At 43.2% G+C, this 12,568-nt stretch overlaps 1 protein-coding gene across 1 annotated transcript in view; it reads left to right on the top strand.

Moving 5' to 3' along the window:
• The first annotated feature begins 7,302 nt into the window (after window positions 1–7,302).
• The window catches only part of LOC106583629 (plexin-B1), a 219,036-nt gene continuing 213,770 nt past the window's right edge, over window positions 7,303–12,568 (top strand). The window contains exon 1 of the mRNA XM_014168018.3: window positions 7,303–7,795. The gene's annotated coding sequence lies outside the window, so the exon portion shown is untranslated. The remainder of the gene's footprint in view (window positions 7,796–12,568) is intronic.

Below are 12,568 nucleotides of genomic sequence, written 5' to 3'. Positions count from 1 at the left end.
CGTTAGATAACTGGTTAACGTTAGGTAACTGGCTAATGTTAGGTAACTGGCTAACGTTAGGTAACTGGCTAACGTTAGCTAGGCTAGGGTTTAGGTTGAAGGTTACAGGTGCTTTGTAGCTCAGAGGGAAGAGCATGGCGCTTCTAATGCCAGGTTAGTGTGTTCAGTTCCTGCTACCACCCATATGTAAAATGTATGCACAAATGACTGTAAGTCTCTTGGATAGAAACATCTGCTGAATGGCATATATTATCTCAGTTTAGGAGTTAGGGGAAGGGTTAGCTGAAAAGTTGCTAAAATTCCCAAGTTGTACCTGATAAGATTTGAACTGGTGACCTTTGGTTGCTAGATGTTTGCGTTATACACCCGACCAACCACCCTACTTCGATTTTGCCTTAAATAACCATCTAATGTAACCATACCAAACATAACATATCATAATAATTTGAGTGTCATATTATATTTACTATGTTACGTCTAGTTTATGAGACCAGGCTGAATAGTGACCTCTATCAGTGTATTTTGGTTTTGCATAGATGACAACACTGGAAATACATATTTTACTAATAACAATTTTGCTGCTATTTTTAAATGGTGATAAAATATAGAAAACGAAGCAGCTAAAGACTGTTTATCTTTGCTTCTTATTCCAAATGAACAGTTATATTTTGGTCTTCATGTAATATTTGATTCCACCTGAATAAAATACATGCAAAATACAACATATCAGACAGACTCATTGTACTGTTCTCAGTTGTACTGCATCATCAGTTGAAATACTACATTTTGAATATGAATAAAAACATATTGTTCAGAAAGTCAGTCAGTGTATGGCTCACATCAACACCATTATCCCAGAAACCCTAGACCCACTCCAATTTGCATACCGCCCCAACATATCCACAGATGATGTAATCTCTATTGCACTCCACACTGCCATTTCCCACCTGGACAAAAGGAACACTTATGTGAGAATGCTATTCATTGACTACAGATCAGCATTCAACACCATAGTGCCCTCAAAGCTCATCAATAAGCTAAGGACCCTGGGACTAAACACCTCCCTCTGCAACTGGACTTCCTGACGGGCCGCCCCCAGGTGGTAAGGGTAGGTAGCAACACATCTGCCACGCTGATCATCAACACTGGAGCTCACAGGGGTGCATGCTCAGCCTCCTCCTGTACTCCCTGTTCACCCACGACTGCACGGCCAGGCACGACTGATCACCGACAACGACGAGACATCCTATAGGGAGGAGGTCAGAGACCTGGCCGGTGGTGCCAGAATAACAACCTATCCCTCAACGTAACCAAGACTAAGGAGATGATTGTGGGCTACAGGAAAAGGAGGACTGAGCATGCCCCCATTCTCATCGACGGGGCTGTAGTGGAGCAGGTTGAGAGCTTCAAGTTCCTTGGTGTCCACATCACCAACAACTATCATGGTCCAAACACATCAAGACAGTCGTGAAGAGGGCACGACAAAACCTATTCCCCCTCAGGAGACTGAAAAGATTTGGCATGGGTCCTCAGATCCTCAAAACGTTCTACAGCCGCAACATTGAGAGCATCCTGACTGGTTGCATCGCTGCCTAGTACGGCAATTGCTCAGCCTCTGACCGCAAGGCACTACAGAGGGTAGTGCGTAAGGCCCAGTACATCACTGGGGCTAAGCTGCCTGCCATCCAGGACCTCTACACCAGGTGATGTCAGAGGAAGGCCCTAAAAATTGGCAAAGACCCCAGCCACCCCAGTCATAGACTGTTCTCTCTACTACCGCATGGTAAGCGGTACCGGAGTGCCAAGTTTAGGACAAAAAGGCTTCCCAACAGTTTTTACCCCCAAGCCATAAGACTCCTGAACAGGTAATCAAATGGCTACCCGGACTATTTGCATTGTGTGCCCCCCCCAACCCCTCTTTTTACACTGCTGCTACTCTCTGTTTATCATATATGCATAGTCACTTTAACTATACATTCATGTACATACTACCTCAATTGGGCCAACCAACCAGTGCTCCCGCACATTGGCTAACCAGGCTATCTATCTGCATTGTGTCCCGCCACCCACCACCCACCACCCCCTCTTTTACGCTACTGCTACTCTCTGTTCATCATATATGCATAGTCACTTTAACCATATCTACATGAACATACTACCTCAATCAGCCTGACTAACCGGTGTCTGTATATAGCCTCGCTACTTCTATAGCCTCGCTACTGTATATCGCCTGTCTTTTTACTGTTGTTTTATTTCTTTACTTACCTATTGTTTGCCTAATACACTATTGGTTAGAGCCTTTAAGTAAGCATTTCACTGTAAGGTCTACACCTGTTGTATTTGGGGCACGTGGTTGGAGCGTTGGACTAGTAACCTAAAGGTTGCAAGTTTGAGTCCCCGAGCTGACAAAGTACAAATCTTTCATTCTGCCCCTGAACAAGGCAGTTAACCCACTGTTCCTAGGCCGTCATCGAAAATAAGAATTTGATCTTAACTGACTTGCCTAGTTAAATAAAAACTTCCTTACTTCGTGAACAAGCCACATTGTGCTATAGCTTTAAAATGCTGTTTCTTTCTCAAACATGTGTTCTCAACAGATATCACTTTTAATATGACGGTCTCAGAACATTTTTTGCAGTGTAAAAACAAATGGATTATTTTTCAATTTGCATGGCCCAAAAGGAAGGGATCATTGCCATGACCTCGCTCCCCAACCAAGGTGCATGAATAGAGGAGTAAACTGAAGTGGAGAGGAGATTCAGCAACACTTGGAGGACTACAGAATTAAGTAAAACAATTATTTATTGCTAAAGAACCTTTCTACTTTTAGCAATAAATAATATTTTTATTGAATTCCAATGTCCTCCAGGTGTTGTTGAATCTCCTCTCCACTTGTATTTGCAGGAAGAGGAAATTGTACCATATCATGTGATGTGTCCTACTACGTTGGTTCACTTCTTTGTGTAACTTCTATGGGAGATTTAGCCCATTTACCTATACATTTCAATCCTTTCTTTGCATTCTTTGATAAAATATAATGAAAACTTGTTTTATCTAGGGGCACTAGGTCAGTTCTCCCTTAATGAAAGGATAATGGACTGTTCATCAAATATTCTGGCTTTCTAGCCTAAACTAATCGAGATTAGGACGAGGGGGATTAGTTTATGACACATTCGTCTGGATGGTATTAACCGTCCAAACAACCTCTGGGTTGCCAGATGTACAAAGACACAAGCCATGCCAGGACACACTCAGTGTTTCATATACCGTGGATGCAGAATAAGCTGTAGTTTTATTTACACACACATGTACACACACGACTGTCTGGCCAATTCAGATGCTTTACATTAACAAGTCCAATCTCAATGTACAGAAAAACAGAAGCTTTTAATGCATAAATATAGCAGCTTTTAATGTAGAAATACAGCAGCTTTTAATGTAGAAAAACAGAACAGGAGCTTTTAATGCAGAAATACAGAAACACCAAAACACCTTGTCCCGGACCTGCTGTTTAGGACTCTCTCTCTACCGCGCCTGCTGTCTCTAAACTCTGAATGATCGGCTATGAAAAGCCAACTGACATTTACTCCTGAGGTGCTGACCTGTTGCACCCTCGACAACCACTGTGATTATTATTTGACCCTGCTGGTCATCTATGAACATTTGAACATATTGGCCATGTTCTGTTATACTCTCCACCCGGCACAGCCAGAAGAGGACTGGCCACCCCTTAGAGCCTGGTTCCTCTCTAGGTTTCTTCCTAGGTTCTGGCCTTTCTAGGGAGTTTTTCCTAGCCACCGTGCTTCTACATCTGCATTGCTTGCTGTTTGGGATTTTAGGCTGGGTTCCTGTACAGCACTTTGTGACATTTGCTGATGTAAAAAGGGCTTTATCAACACATTTGATTGATTAATTGATTTTAATGCAGAAACACAGCCGCTTTTAATGTAGAAATACAGCAGCTTTTAATGTAGGAAAACAGGAGCTTTTAATGTAGAAATACAGCAGCTTTTAATGTAGAAATACAGACGCTTTTAATGTAGAAAAACAACAGCTTTTAATGTAGAAAAACAGGAGCTTTTAATGTAGAAATACAGCCACTTTTAATGTAGAAAAACAATAGCTTTTAATGTAGAAAAACAGGAGCTTTTAATGTAGAAATACAGCCACTTTTAATGCAAAAATACAGCAGCTTTTAATGTAGAAATACAACCGCTTTTAATGCAGAAATACAGGAGATTTTAATGTAGAAAAACAGGATCTTTTAATGTAGAAATATAGGAGCTTTTAATGTAGACATATTTTAGCTTTTAATGTAGAAATATGGCCGCTTTTAATGCAGAAATACAGCAGCTTTTAATTTAGAAAAACAGCAGCTTTTAATGCAGAAAAACAGGAGCTTTTAATGTAGAAATATAGCAGCTTTTAATGCAGAAAAACAGCAGCTTTTAATGTAGAAATACAGCAGCTTTTAATGCAGAAATACAGCAGCTTTGAATGTAGAAATATAGGAGATTTTCATGTAGAAATACAGCAGCTTTTAATGTAGAAAAACAGCAGCTTTTAATGCAGAAAAACAGCAGCTTTTAATGCAGAAAGAAAGTAGCTGACATTCGAGTTTTGACTTTGGAGCTTAGATAGATACACCTCTGTATGAACGTCATATTAATGATTTTTAAAATCCTCACAATTTGATGGCATGAATCCGTTAGATCACAGGAGGTGATCACGCCGTGAGCCAGAATGGTGTGTTTACCTCAAAAACCTTGGGCTTTCATAAGCATGTATTCCTGCAGGTCACACAAGTGTGAAACAACCCAGTGACTGAAGACTTTCTCCTGAACAACTTTGTGAATCAACATAACGAGGAGGAGGAAAGTTGGGGGGGTATTGCCCCCTGACCCCCTCCATCCCCCCACCGAGTCTGTCCCCTCCTCTCACCCCGGCCTGGGTTTAACCAGCTCCTCTCACTCTGCAGAAAGGCAGAGTTGGTATTCAGAGGGGTAGTCTGAGAGCTGGATGAATGGCTCAGTGTTTCAGGGGGCATGAATGCAGAGTGTAGCCCCTGACAGACAGGCATGTTCATTCACATACCCAGCTTTCCCCTTCCACCACACCTCACTCTGTCCCCCTGCCATGAATACTAGCCGGTGCTTACACACACACACACGCACACATGCACACAAACACACACACACACACACACAAACACACACACACACACACACACACACACACACACACACACACACACACACACACACACACACACACACACACACACACACACACACACACACACACACACACACACACACAGACAGACAGACAAACTAGTGGGGATTAAGAAAATACTCCGCAGTTCCACTTTCTCGCTCTCACTCACACTTTCTCTCTCTCACTCACACTTTCTCTCTCTCACTCACACTTTCTCTCTCTCCCCTTCTGTGTTTATTTGTTCTTTTTAATCTATTTTCATCAAGTTGTTGTTTCATTTCTCAATCCCTCCCTCTTTGTTGCCTCATTTCCTCATTAGCCCATTTCTATCCTCTTGTTTGCGTGTAGTTAAATAGTGGCTTTTGGGGAGTGGCGTGGGGTGTGGGAATTGAGGCGGAGAAGGGGCCCTTTGAATCCTAGCTGAGATCACACTACAGTGTATTTATGTTTAATCTTCATTAAAGGGGAAGTGTGAGGGGACACAAAAAGTTATTTTCTCCAGGAGAGGGGGATAGAGAGACAGAGAAAAATCCTCCTTCAGGATGATGAGTGTGTGCTGGTGTTTTTATGTTCTCTGTGTGGTCTCCACTGATATGTATGGTGTGTGTCTGTAAGTTTAGACCTTTCTGTATTCAAACAAAATGGAGCAAATGACATCACTTCAGACTGACCAAATAACACAGTATTGTAACGTAGAGTCACACTGACATGGTAATAAAAAGACACATTTTAGCAGAGAAATTTACATTTTTGAGAATGTGACAACTTTAGTTTACTGTATTCTTACATGTCCTTTTACAGTAGCGCTGTGCAAGTGTTTCACAAAAAAAGGTCAGTTGAATGTGTTTTTTCCAGCATCCTTATATTAATGCATTCACACTTTAGGGTTTTCCCCAATACAGCACCAATGTTTCGTCAGTGATTATGTTAATGTAGGCTCTGGTGTTATATTTTGGGAACTGTGTTTCCATAGCTAGGGCTGACAATTATAAAGAGCAACAACCTCTGCAACCTCTGCATCCTCAACACAGTTGCTTTGTGAGGTGTTAACAGTGGAAGGTGGAATTGTTATGTAGCCCAAATGCCAGCTGAAAGGTATCAGTGGCCTGGCCTTGGCCCCATTTAGAGCCTTTTTGGTAAAACAGTTGAGTAAATCCTTAGTGGCAATTCGCCATCTGGATAAGAGTGTCTTTTACCTATACTGAACAAAATGATTAATGTAACATGTAAAGTGTTGGTCCCATGTTTCATGAGCTGAAATAAAAGATCCGAGAAATGTTCCATACGCACAAAAAGCTTATTTCTAAACAATTTTGTGCTCAAATGTGTTTACATCCGTGTTAGTGAGTATTTCTCCTTTGCCAAGATAATCCATCCACCTGGCAAGCTGATTAAACAGAAAGATCATTACTGAGGTGCACCTTGTGCTGGGGACAATAAAAGGCCACTCTAAAATGTGCAGTTTTGTCACACAACACAATACCACAGATGTCTCAAGTTTTGAGGGAGCATGCAATTGGCATGCTGACTGCAGGAATGTCCACCAGAACCTTGCCAGAGAATAGAATTTTAATTTCTCTACCATTAGCCGCCTCCAACATTGCTTTAGAGAATTATGCACTCCCAGCCACCCATGGCTGCACCCCTGCTCAGTAATGTGAAATCCATACATTAGTGCCTAATGGATATATTTAAATTGACTGATTTCCTTATATGAACTTTAACTCAGTAAAATATTTTAAATTGTTACATGTTGCATTTACATTTTTGTAAACTACATTTCACATATTCCAGATTTTGGTGGATAAATCTGATATTGCCTAGTTTTGATTTAACTAGGCAAATCAGTTAAAAACCAATTCAAATTCTTATTTTCAATGACGGCCTAGGAACAGTGGGCTAACTGCCTTGATCAGGGGCAGAACGACAGATTCGGGATTCGATATAGCAACCCTCCAGTTACTAAAACAACGCTCTAACCACTAGGCTACCCGTCGACCCGATATAGCTCGTTGAATCCTGTTCATAAAGCAGCACAGGCACTCACACCATTACTACTCTCACAGCAGTGCCATTGTATTGGAAATGTAATATTTTGCCCCTTTAAGAGAACCAAGTTGGTTGATCAGGAGGGGTCAGACAGTCACCGGGATATTTCAGTGTGGCCAAGCCCCTTTAACACATTACGCATATCGGGGGCTGTCGTGAGGTAATCTATCCATTCTCGACACTATTCGCCGGGTACATGTGCTAATCGTAGAAAGCGCACAGTGCAATTTGAGAATAAAAGAAAATCAATACGAGCGCGCACTAGTTGGTTTTACACCGGGAAATGTACATGGAACATCGCAGGTCTTTTACTAAAGCTGAGGACCGTGAAACAACCTAATACCAACCAAACTCCAACCTGAACGACAATGGAATTTGTGTTCTCCTTAACCCTGGAACCGTTGTGATTTGTCTGGATTTAAAAGCACAAGTTGCGGACAAATTGGACAAGACACCCCCAGGGAAGGGCACTGAACACTTGCACGAAGTTGCAGGTCGTGGAATGAAACGTCTGTTATAAGAATTGAAGGTGAGTGAAGAGTTCTGAGCTGTGTTACTTCCATGGCTCCTGGCCAAGTGAGAACCTACTTTTGAGCCTGGAAAAACCCAGTGTTTCATAGTTACTACAAATAGGGGTTACCTAGCAGGTTGAATGTGACCAACCCTACTCACGTCGGAAGCACACTCGGTTTATGGAATACAATTTTGCGATGTAAAATGAGTTTTCGTGTAAAAGTTTTGAGTGCGTAAATAGACCTGTGTGGTAACGTTATGTACTATCACTAGGCTATTACAACCCAGTTGTCTTTTGCATTAGGCTATCTGGCGTCAAATTGTCACCACACTACTTTTAGGTGGCGGCTACAATGTCACTAGAAACATATTCTTAGTTGGGTAACAAATGTTGCCATTTGCTAGTGTACATTGTAACATCTACTTCTTGCCTTGTGATACGTTGTTGCAATTCTTGAAAATGGATCCATAGTATCCTGTATAAGTATCACACAAGTACTTGAGGTCCAGTAAAAGCCCATGGAAGGTTGTTCATTGAACCAGAACAGGACTGCTCGTTCTGTTTTTCCAGACCATTTGGTCTGAGTCCTGCAGGCGTCGTTGCTCTACCCTGCAGTCTGCACGTCACTTCTCCGGTGGCATTATTGTATAGATCATACTTATATCATTATCATGTCTGGGGGGTTTTCAGACAGGAATTACAACTTTCATGGCTATGTTGAAGAACTTACTGGCAATGTAACCAGTGTATCAAACTTTGATTTTGGAGACAGATTGAACAAAAATGGAGGGAGTGAGTAATGGTGATGAAGAATTCCTCTTCAAGAGATCTCAAGCATCGTCAACCTGCTTATTCGGCTCGTTGACTCACTGATCCCTAAGTAACACGTTCACAGGTGTTTGATCTGTTACACCGTTTGTGTCCCAGTATGTGGCTTGACAGAAGCATTTCTATTGGAGGTGTCACTGAGCTACAGTCATGCACCCCCTCCCTCCACACACAGGCAATCCACTCAACCAAATGTGGGATAAATAACATGCTTTGATGGAATTCAGTAGATTTACTACTATTGGCTGTCTTGTTAAGGCTAAGTATTTAACCAATTGTTAGACGGTTCTTTAGATGCTTGTCAAGTAATAAAGGTGTCACAAAATGACAAGGAGAAAGGCATGTGAAAGGATCGACCTTGGTATTTAGTCTAAAGGTAAGCAGTGATTATTTTAAGTGTTGTGTATAGAGTTAGGTTGGGACAGTTATTAGAAGGTCAAAGTTCAAGTCCGGGGCATGATGTTTTCTACCATGTCATTTTTCTTTCTAAATGTGTGTGTATTTTGATATTCATTTATCCAACAGCATCATCCATGGCAAATTTAGACAGAAGAGCAGTCCGTGAGAGTGAATGTGTGACCTTTGCATCCCTCGGGGTTAACAGACTCTGTAACCTACCATTCTTCAGATGATGGTCATCTGTTCTTTTAAGCTCATAGCTGCCCTCATAACTGAAGTGACAGATTAAGTTAAGACCAGCGCCATAAACCCTTAAACCACATGGAATATCCTATCTTGATATTGATTGCCCATTGAACTTCTTGGTCGACCCGGCATGTCCAGTGCATTCGGAAAGTATTCAGACCCCTTTACTTTTTTCACATTTGTTACGTTAGACTTATTCTAAAATGGATTGTCCCCCCCCCCCCCCCCCCCCTCAGCAATCTACACACAATAGCCCATAACGGCCAAAGCAAAAACAGTTTTGTAAATGTATAAAAACTGAAATCACATTTACATACGTATTCAGACCCTTTACTCAGTACTTTGTTGAAGTACTTTTTGGCAGCTATTACAGCCTTGAGTCTTCTTGGGTATGACACTACAAGCTTGGCACACCTGTATTTGCTGAGTTTCTCTCATTCTTCTCTGCAGATCCACTCAAGCTCTGTCAGGTTGGATGGGGAGCGTCGCTGCACAGCTATTATCAGGTCTCTCCAGAGATGTTTGATCGGGTTCAAGTCCGGGCCCTGGCTGGGCCACTCAAGGACATTCAGAGACTTCTCCTGAAGCCACTCCTGCGTTGTCTTGGCTGTGTGCTTAGGGTCGTTGTTCTGTTGGAAGGGGAACCTTCACCCCAGTCTGAGGTTCTGAGTGCTCTAGAGCAGATTTTCATCAAGGATCTCTCTGTACTTTGTTCCATTCATCTTTCCCTTGATCCTGACTAGTCTCCCAGTCCCTGCCACTGAAAAACATCCCCACAGCATGATGCTGCCACCACCATGCTTAATCGTAGGGATGGTGCCAGGTTTCTTCCAGATTGTGACGCTTGGCATTCAGGTTCTGGTCATCAGACCAGAGAATCTTGTTTCTCATGGTCAGAGTCCTTTAGGTGCCTCTTGGCAAACTCAAAATGGGCTGTCATATGCCTTTTACTGAGGAGTGGCTTCCGTCTTGCCACTCTACCATAAAGGCCTGCTTGGTGGAGTGCTGCAGAGATTGTTGTCCTACTGGAAGGTTCTCCCAGAGGAACTCTGGAGCTCTGTCAGAGTTACCATTGGGTTCTTGGTTACCTCCCTGACCAAGGCCCTTCTCCCCCGATTGCTCAAGTCTGGCTGGGCGGCCAGCTATAGAAAGAATCTTGGTGGTTCAAACTTCTTCCATTTTGAGTGATTGAGGCAACTGTTTTCTTGGGGACCTTCAATGCTACAGACATTTTTTGGTATCCTTCCCCAGATCTGTGACTTGAGCCCTACTGACAATTCCTTTGACCCCAGGGCTTGGTTTTGCTCTGACATGCACTGTCAACTGTGGGACCTTTTTATATAGACAGGTGTGTATGATGGTCAATGGAAACAGGATGGACCTGAGCTCAATTTCTCATAGCAAAGGTTCTGAAAACTTTTGTAAATGAAGTATTTTTTTTAATACATTTGCTAAATTATCTAAACCAGTTTTTTTTTCAATAAGGCTGTAATGTAACTAAATGTGGAAAAAGTGAAGGGGTCTGAATACTTTCTAAATGCACTGTAATAACTAGATCATTCTTTAAAAATGCAACTCTATCACAACTGTTAAAGGAGCTCGTTATTTTCTTGATTTTAGTTTAGTCTGCAGATTTACATTTTTGTGTGTGCAATCTTTTTCACGGTAAACACGGCTTTCACTTTTGGTTATTAATAGTAGGCCCTAAACCTCCTTGATAGGCTAGAAAGACTAAGTATTTTACACGATCAATTTCTCTATAAAGCATCACTTACACTACATGGCCAAAGTATGTGGACACCTCTTCAAATAAGTGGTTTTGGCCTTTTCAGCCACACCCGTTGCTGAGAGGTGTATAAAATTGAGCATGCAATCTCCATAGACAAACGTTGTCAGTGGAATGGCCCGTACTGAAGAGCTCAGTCACTTTCAACCTGTCACCGTCATAGGATGCGACCTTTCCAACAAGTCAGTTTGTCAAATTTCTGCCCTTTTAGAGCTGCCCTGGTCAACTGTAAGTGCTGTTATTGTTAGTGCTGTTATTAAATGGAAACGTCTAGGAGCAACAACGGCTCAGCCGCGAAGTGTTAAGCCACACAAGCTCACAAAAAGGGGCTGTTGATGAAAAATTGTCTGTCCTCAGTTGCAACACTCACTACGAGTTCCAAACTGCCTCTGGAAGCAACGTCAGCACAAGAACTGTTCCGCCAGGAGCTTCATGAAATGGGTTTCTATGGTCGAGCAGCTGCACACAAGATCTCACCATGCGCAATGCCAAGTGTCGGCTGGAGTGGTGTAAAGCTCACCACCATTGGAGCAGTGGAAACGCATTCTCTGGAGTGATGAATCAAGCTTCACCATCTGGTAGTCTGACGAACAAATCTGGGTTTGGAGGATGCCAGGAGAGCGCTACCTGCCCAAATGCATAGTGCCAACTGTAAAGTTTAGTGGAGGAGGAATAATGGTCTGGGACTGTTTTTCATGGTTCGGGCTCCTTAGTTCCAGTGAAGGGACATATTAATGCTACAGCATACTATGACATTCTAGAAGATTTTGATGCTTCCAACTTTATGGTAACAGTTTGGGGAAGACTCTTTCCTGTTTCAGTGTGACAATGCCCCCGTGCACAAAGCGAGGTCCATACAGAAATAGTTTGTCGAAATCGGTGTGGAAGAACTTGACTGGCCTGCACAGAGCCCTGACCTCAACCCCATTGAACACTTTTTAGAATGAATTGGAACAACAATGCGTGAGCCAGGCCTCACATCAGTGCCCGACCTGACTAATGCTCTTGTGGCTGAATGGAAGCAGTTCACGGCAGCAATGTTCCAACATCTAGTAGAAAGCCTTCCCAGAAGAGTGGAGGCTGTTATAGCAGCAAAGGGGGGACCAACTCTATATTAATGCCCATGATTTTGGAATGAGATGTTCGACGAGCAGGTGTCCACATACTTTTGGTGTATTTTCCCGTATCGGGAGGCCGGTGCAGGCTGCCGTCTGTATCGGGAGGCCGGTGCAGGCTGCCGTCTGTATCGGGAGGCCGGTGCAGGCTGCCGTCTGTATCGGGAGGCCGGTGCAGGCTGCCGTCTGTATCGGGAGGCCGGTGCAGGCTGCCGTCTGTATCGGGAGGCCGGTGCAGGCTGCCGTCTGTATCGGGAGGCCGGTGCAGGCTGCCGTCTGTATCGGGAGGCCGGTGCAGGCTGCCGTCTGTATCGGGAGGCCGGTGCAGGCTGCCGTCTGTATCGGGAGGCCGGTGCAGGCTGCCGTCTGTATCGGGAGGCCGGTGCAGGCTGCCGTCTGTATCGGGAGGCCGGT

Source organism: Salmo salar, chromosome 22 (assembly GCF_965601325.2).
Source record: "Salmo salar chromosome 22, fSalSal1, whole genome shotgun sequence".
In the NCBI taxonomy this organism is placed as follows: Eukaryota; Metazoa; Chordata; class Actinopteri; order Salmoniformes; family Salmonidae; genus Salmo; species Salmo salar.
The sequence above is the reverse complement of the archived record's forward strand: the minus strand, read 5'-3'. Positions and strand labels throughout refer to the sequence as shown.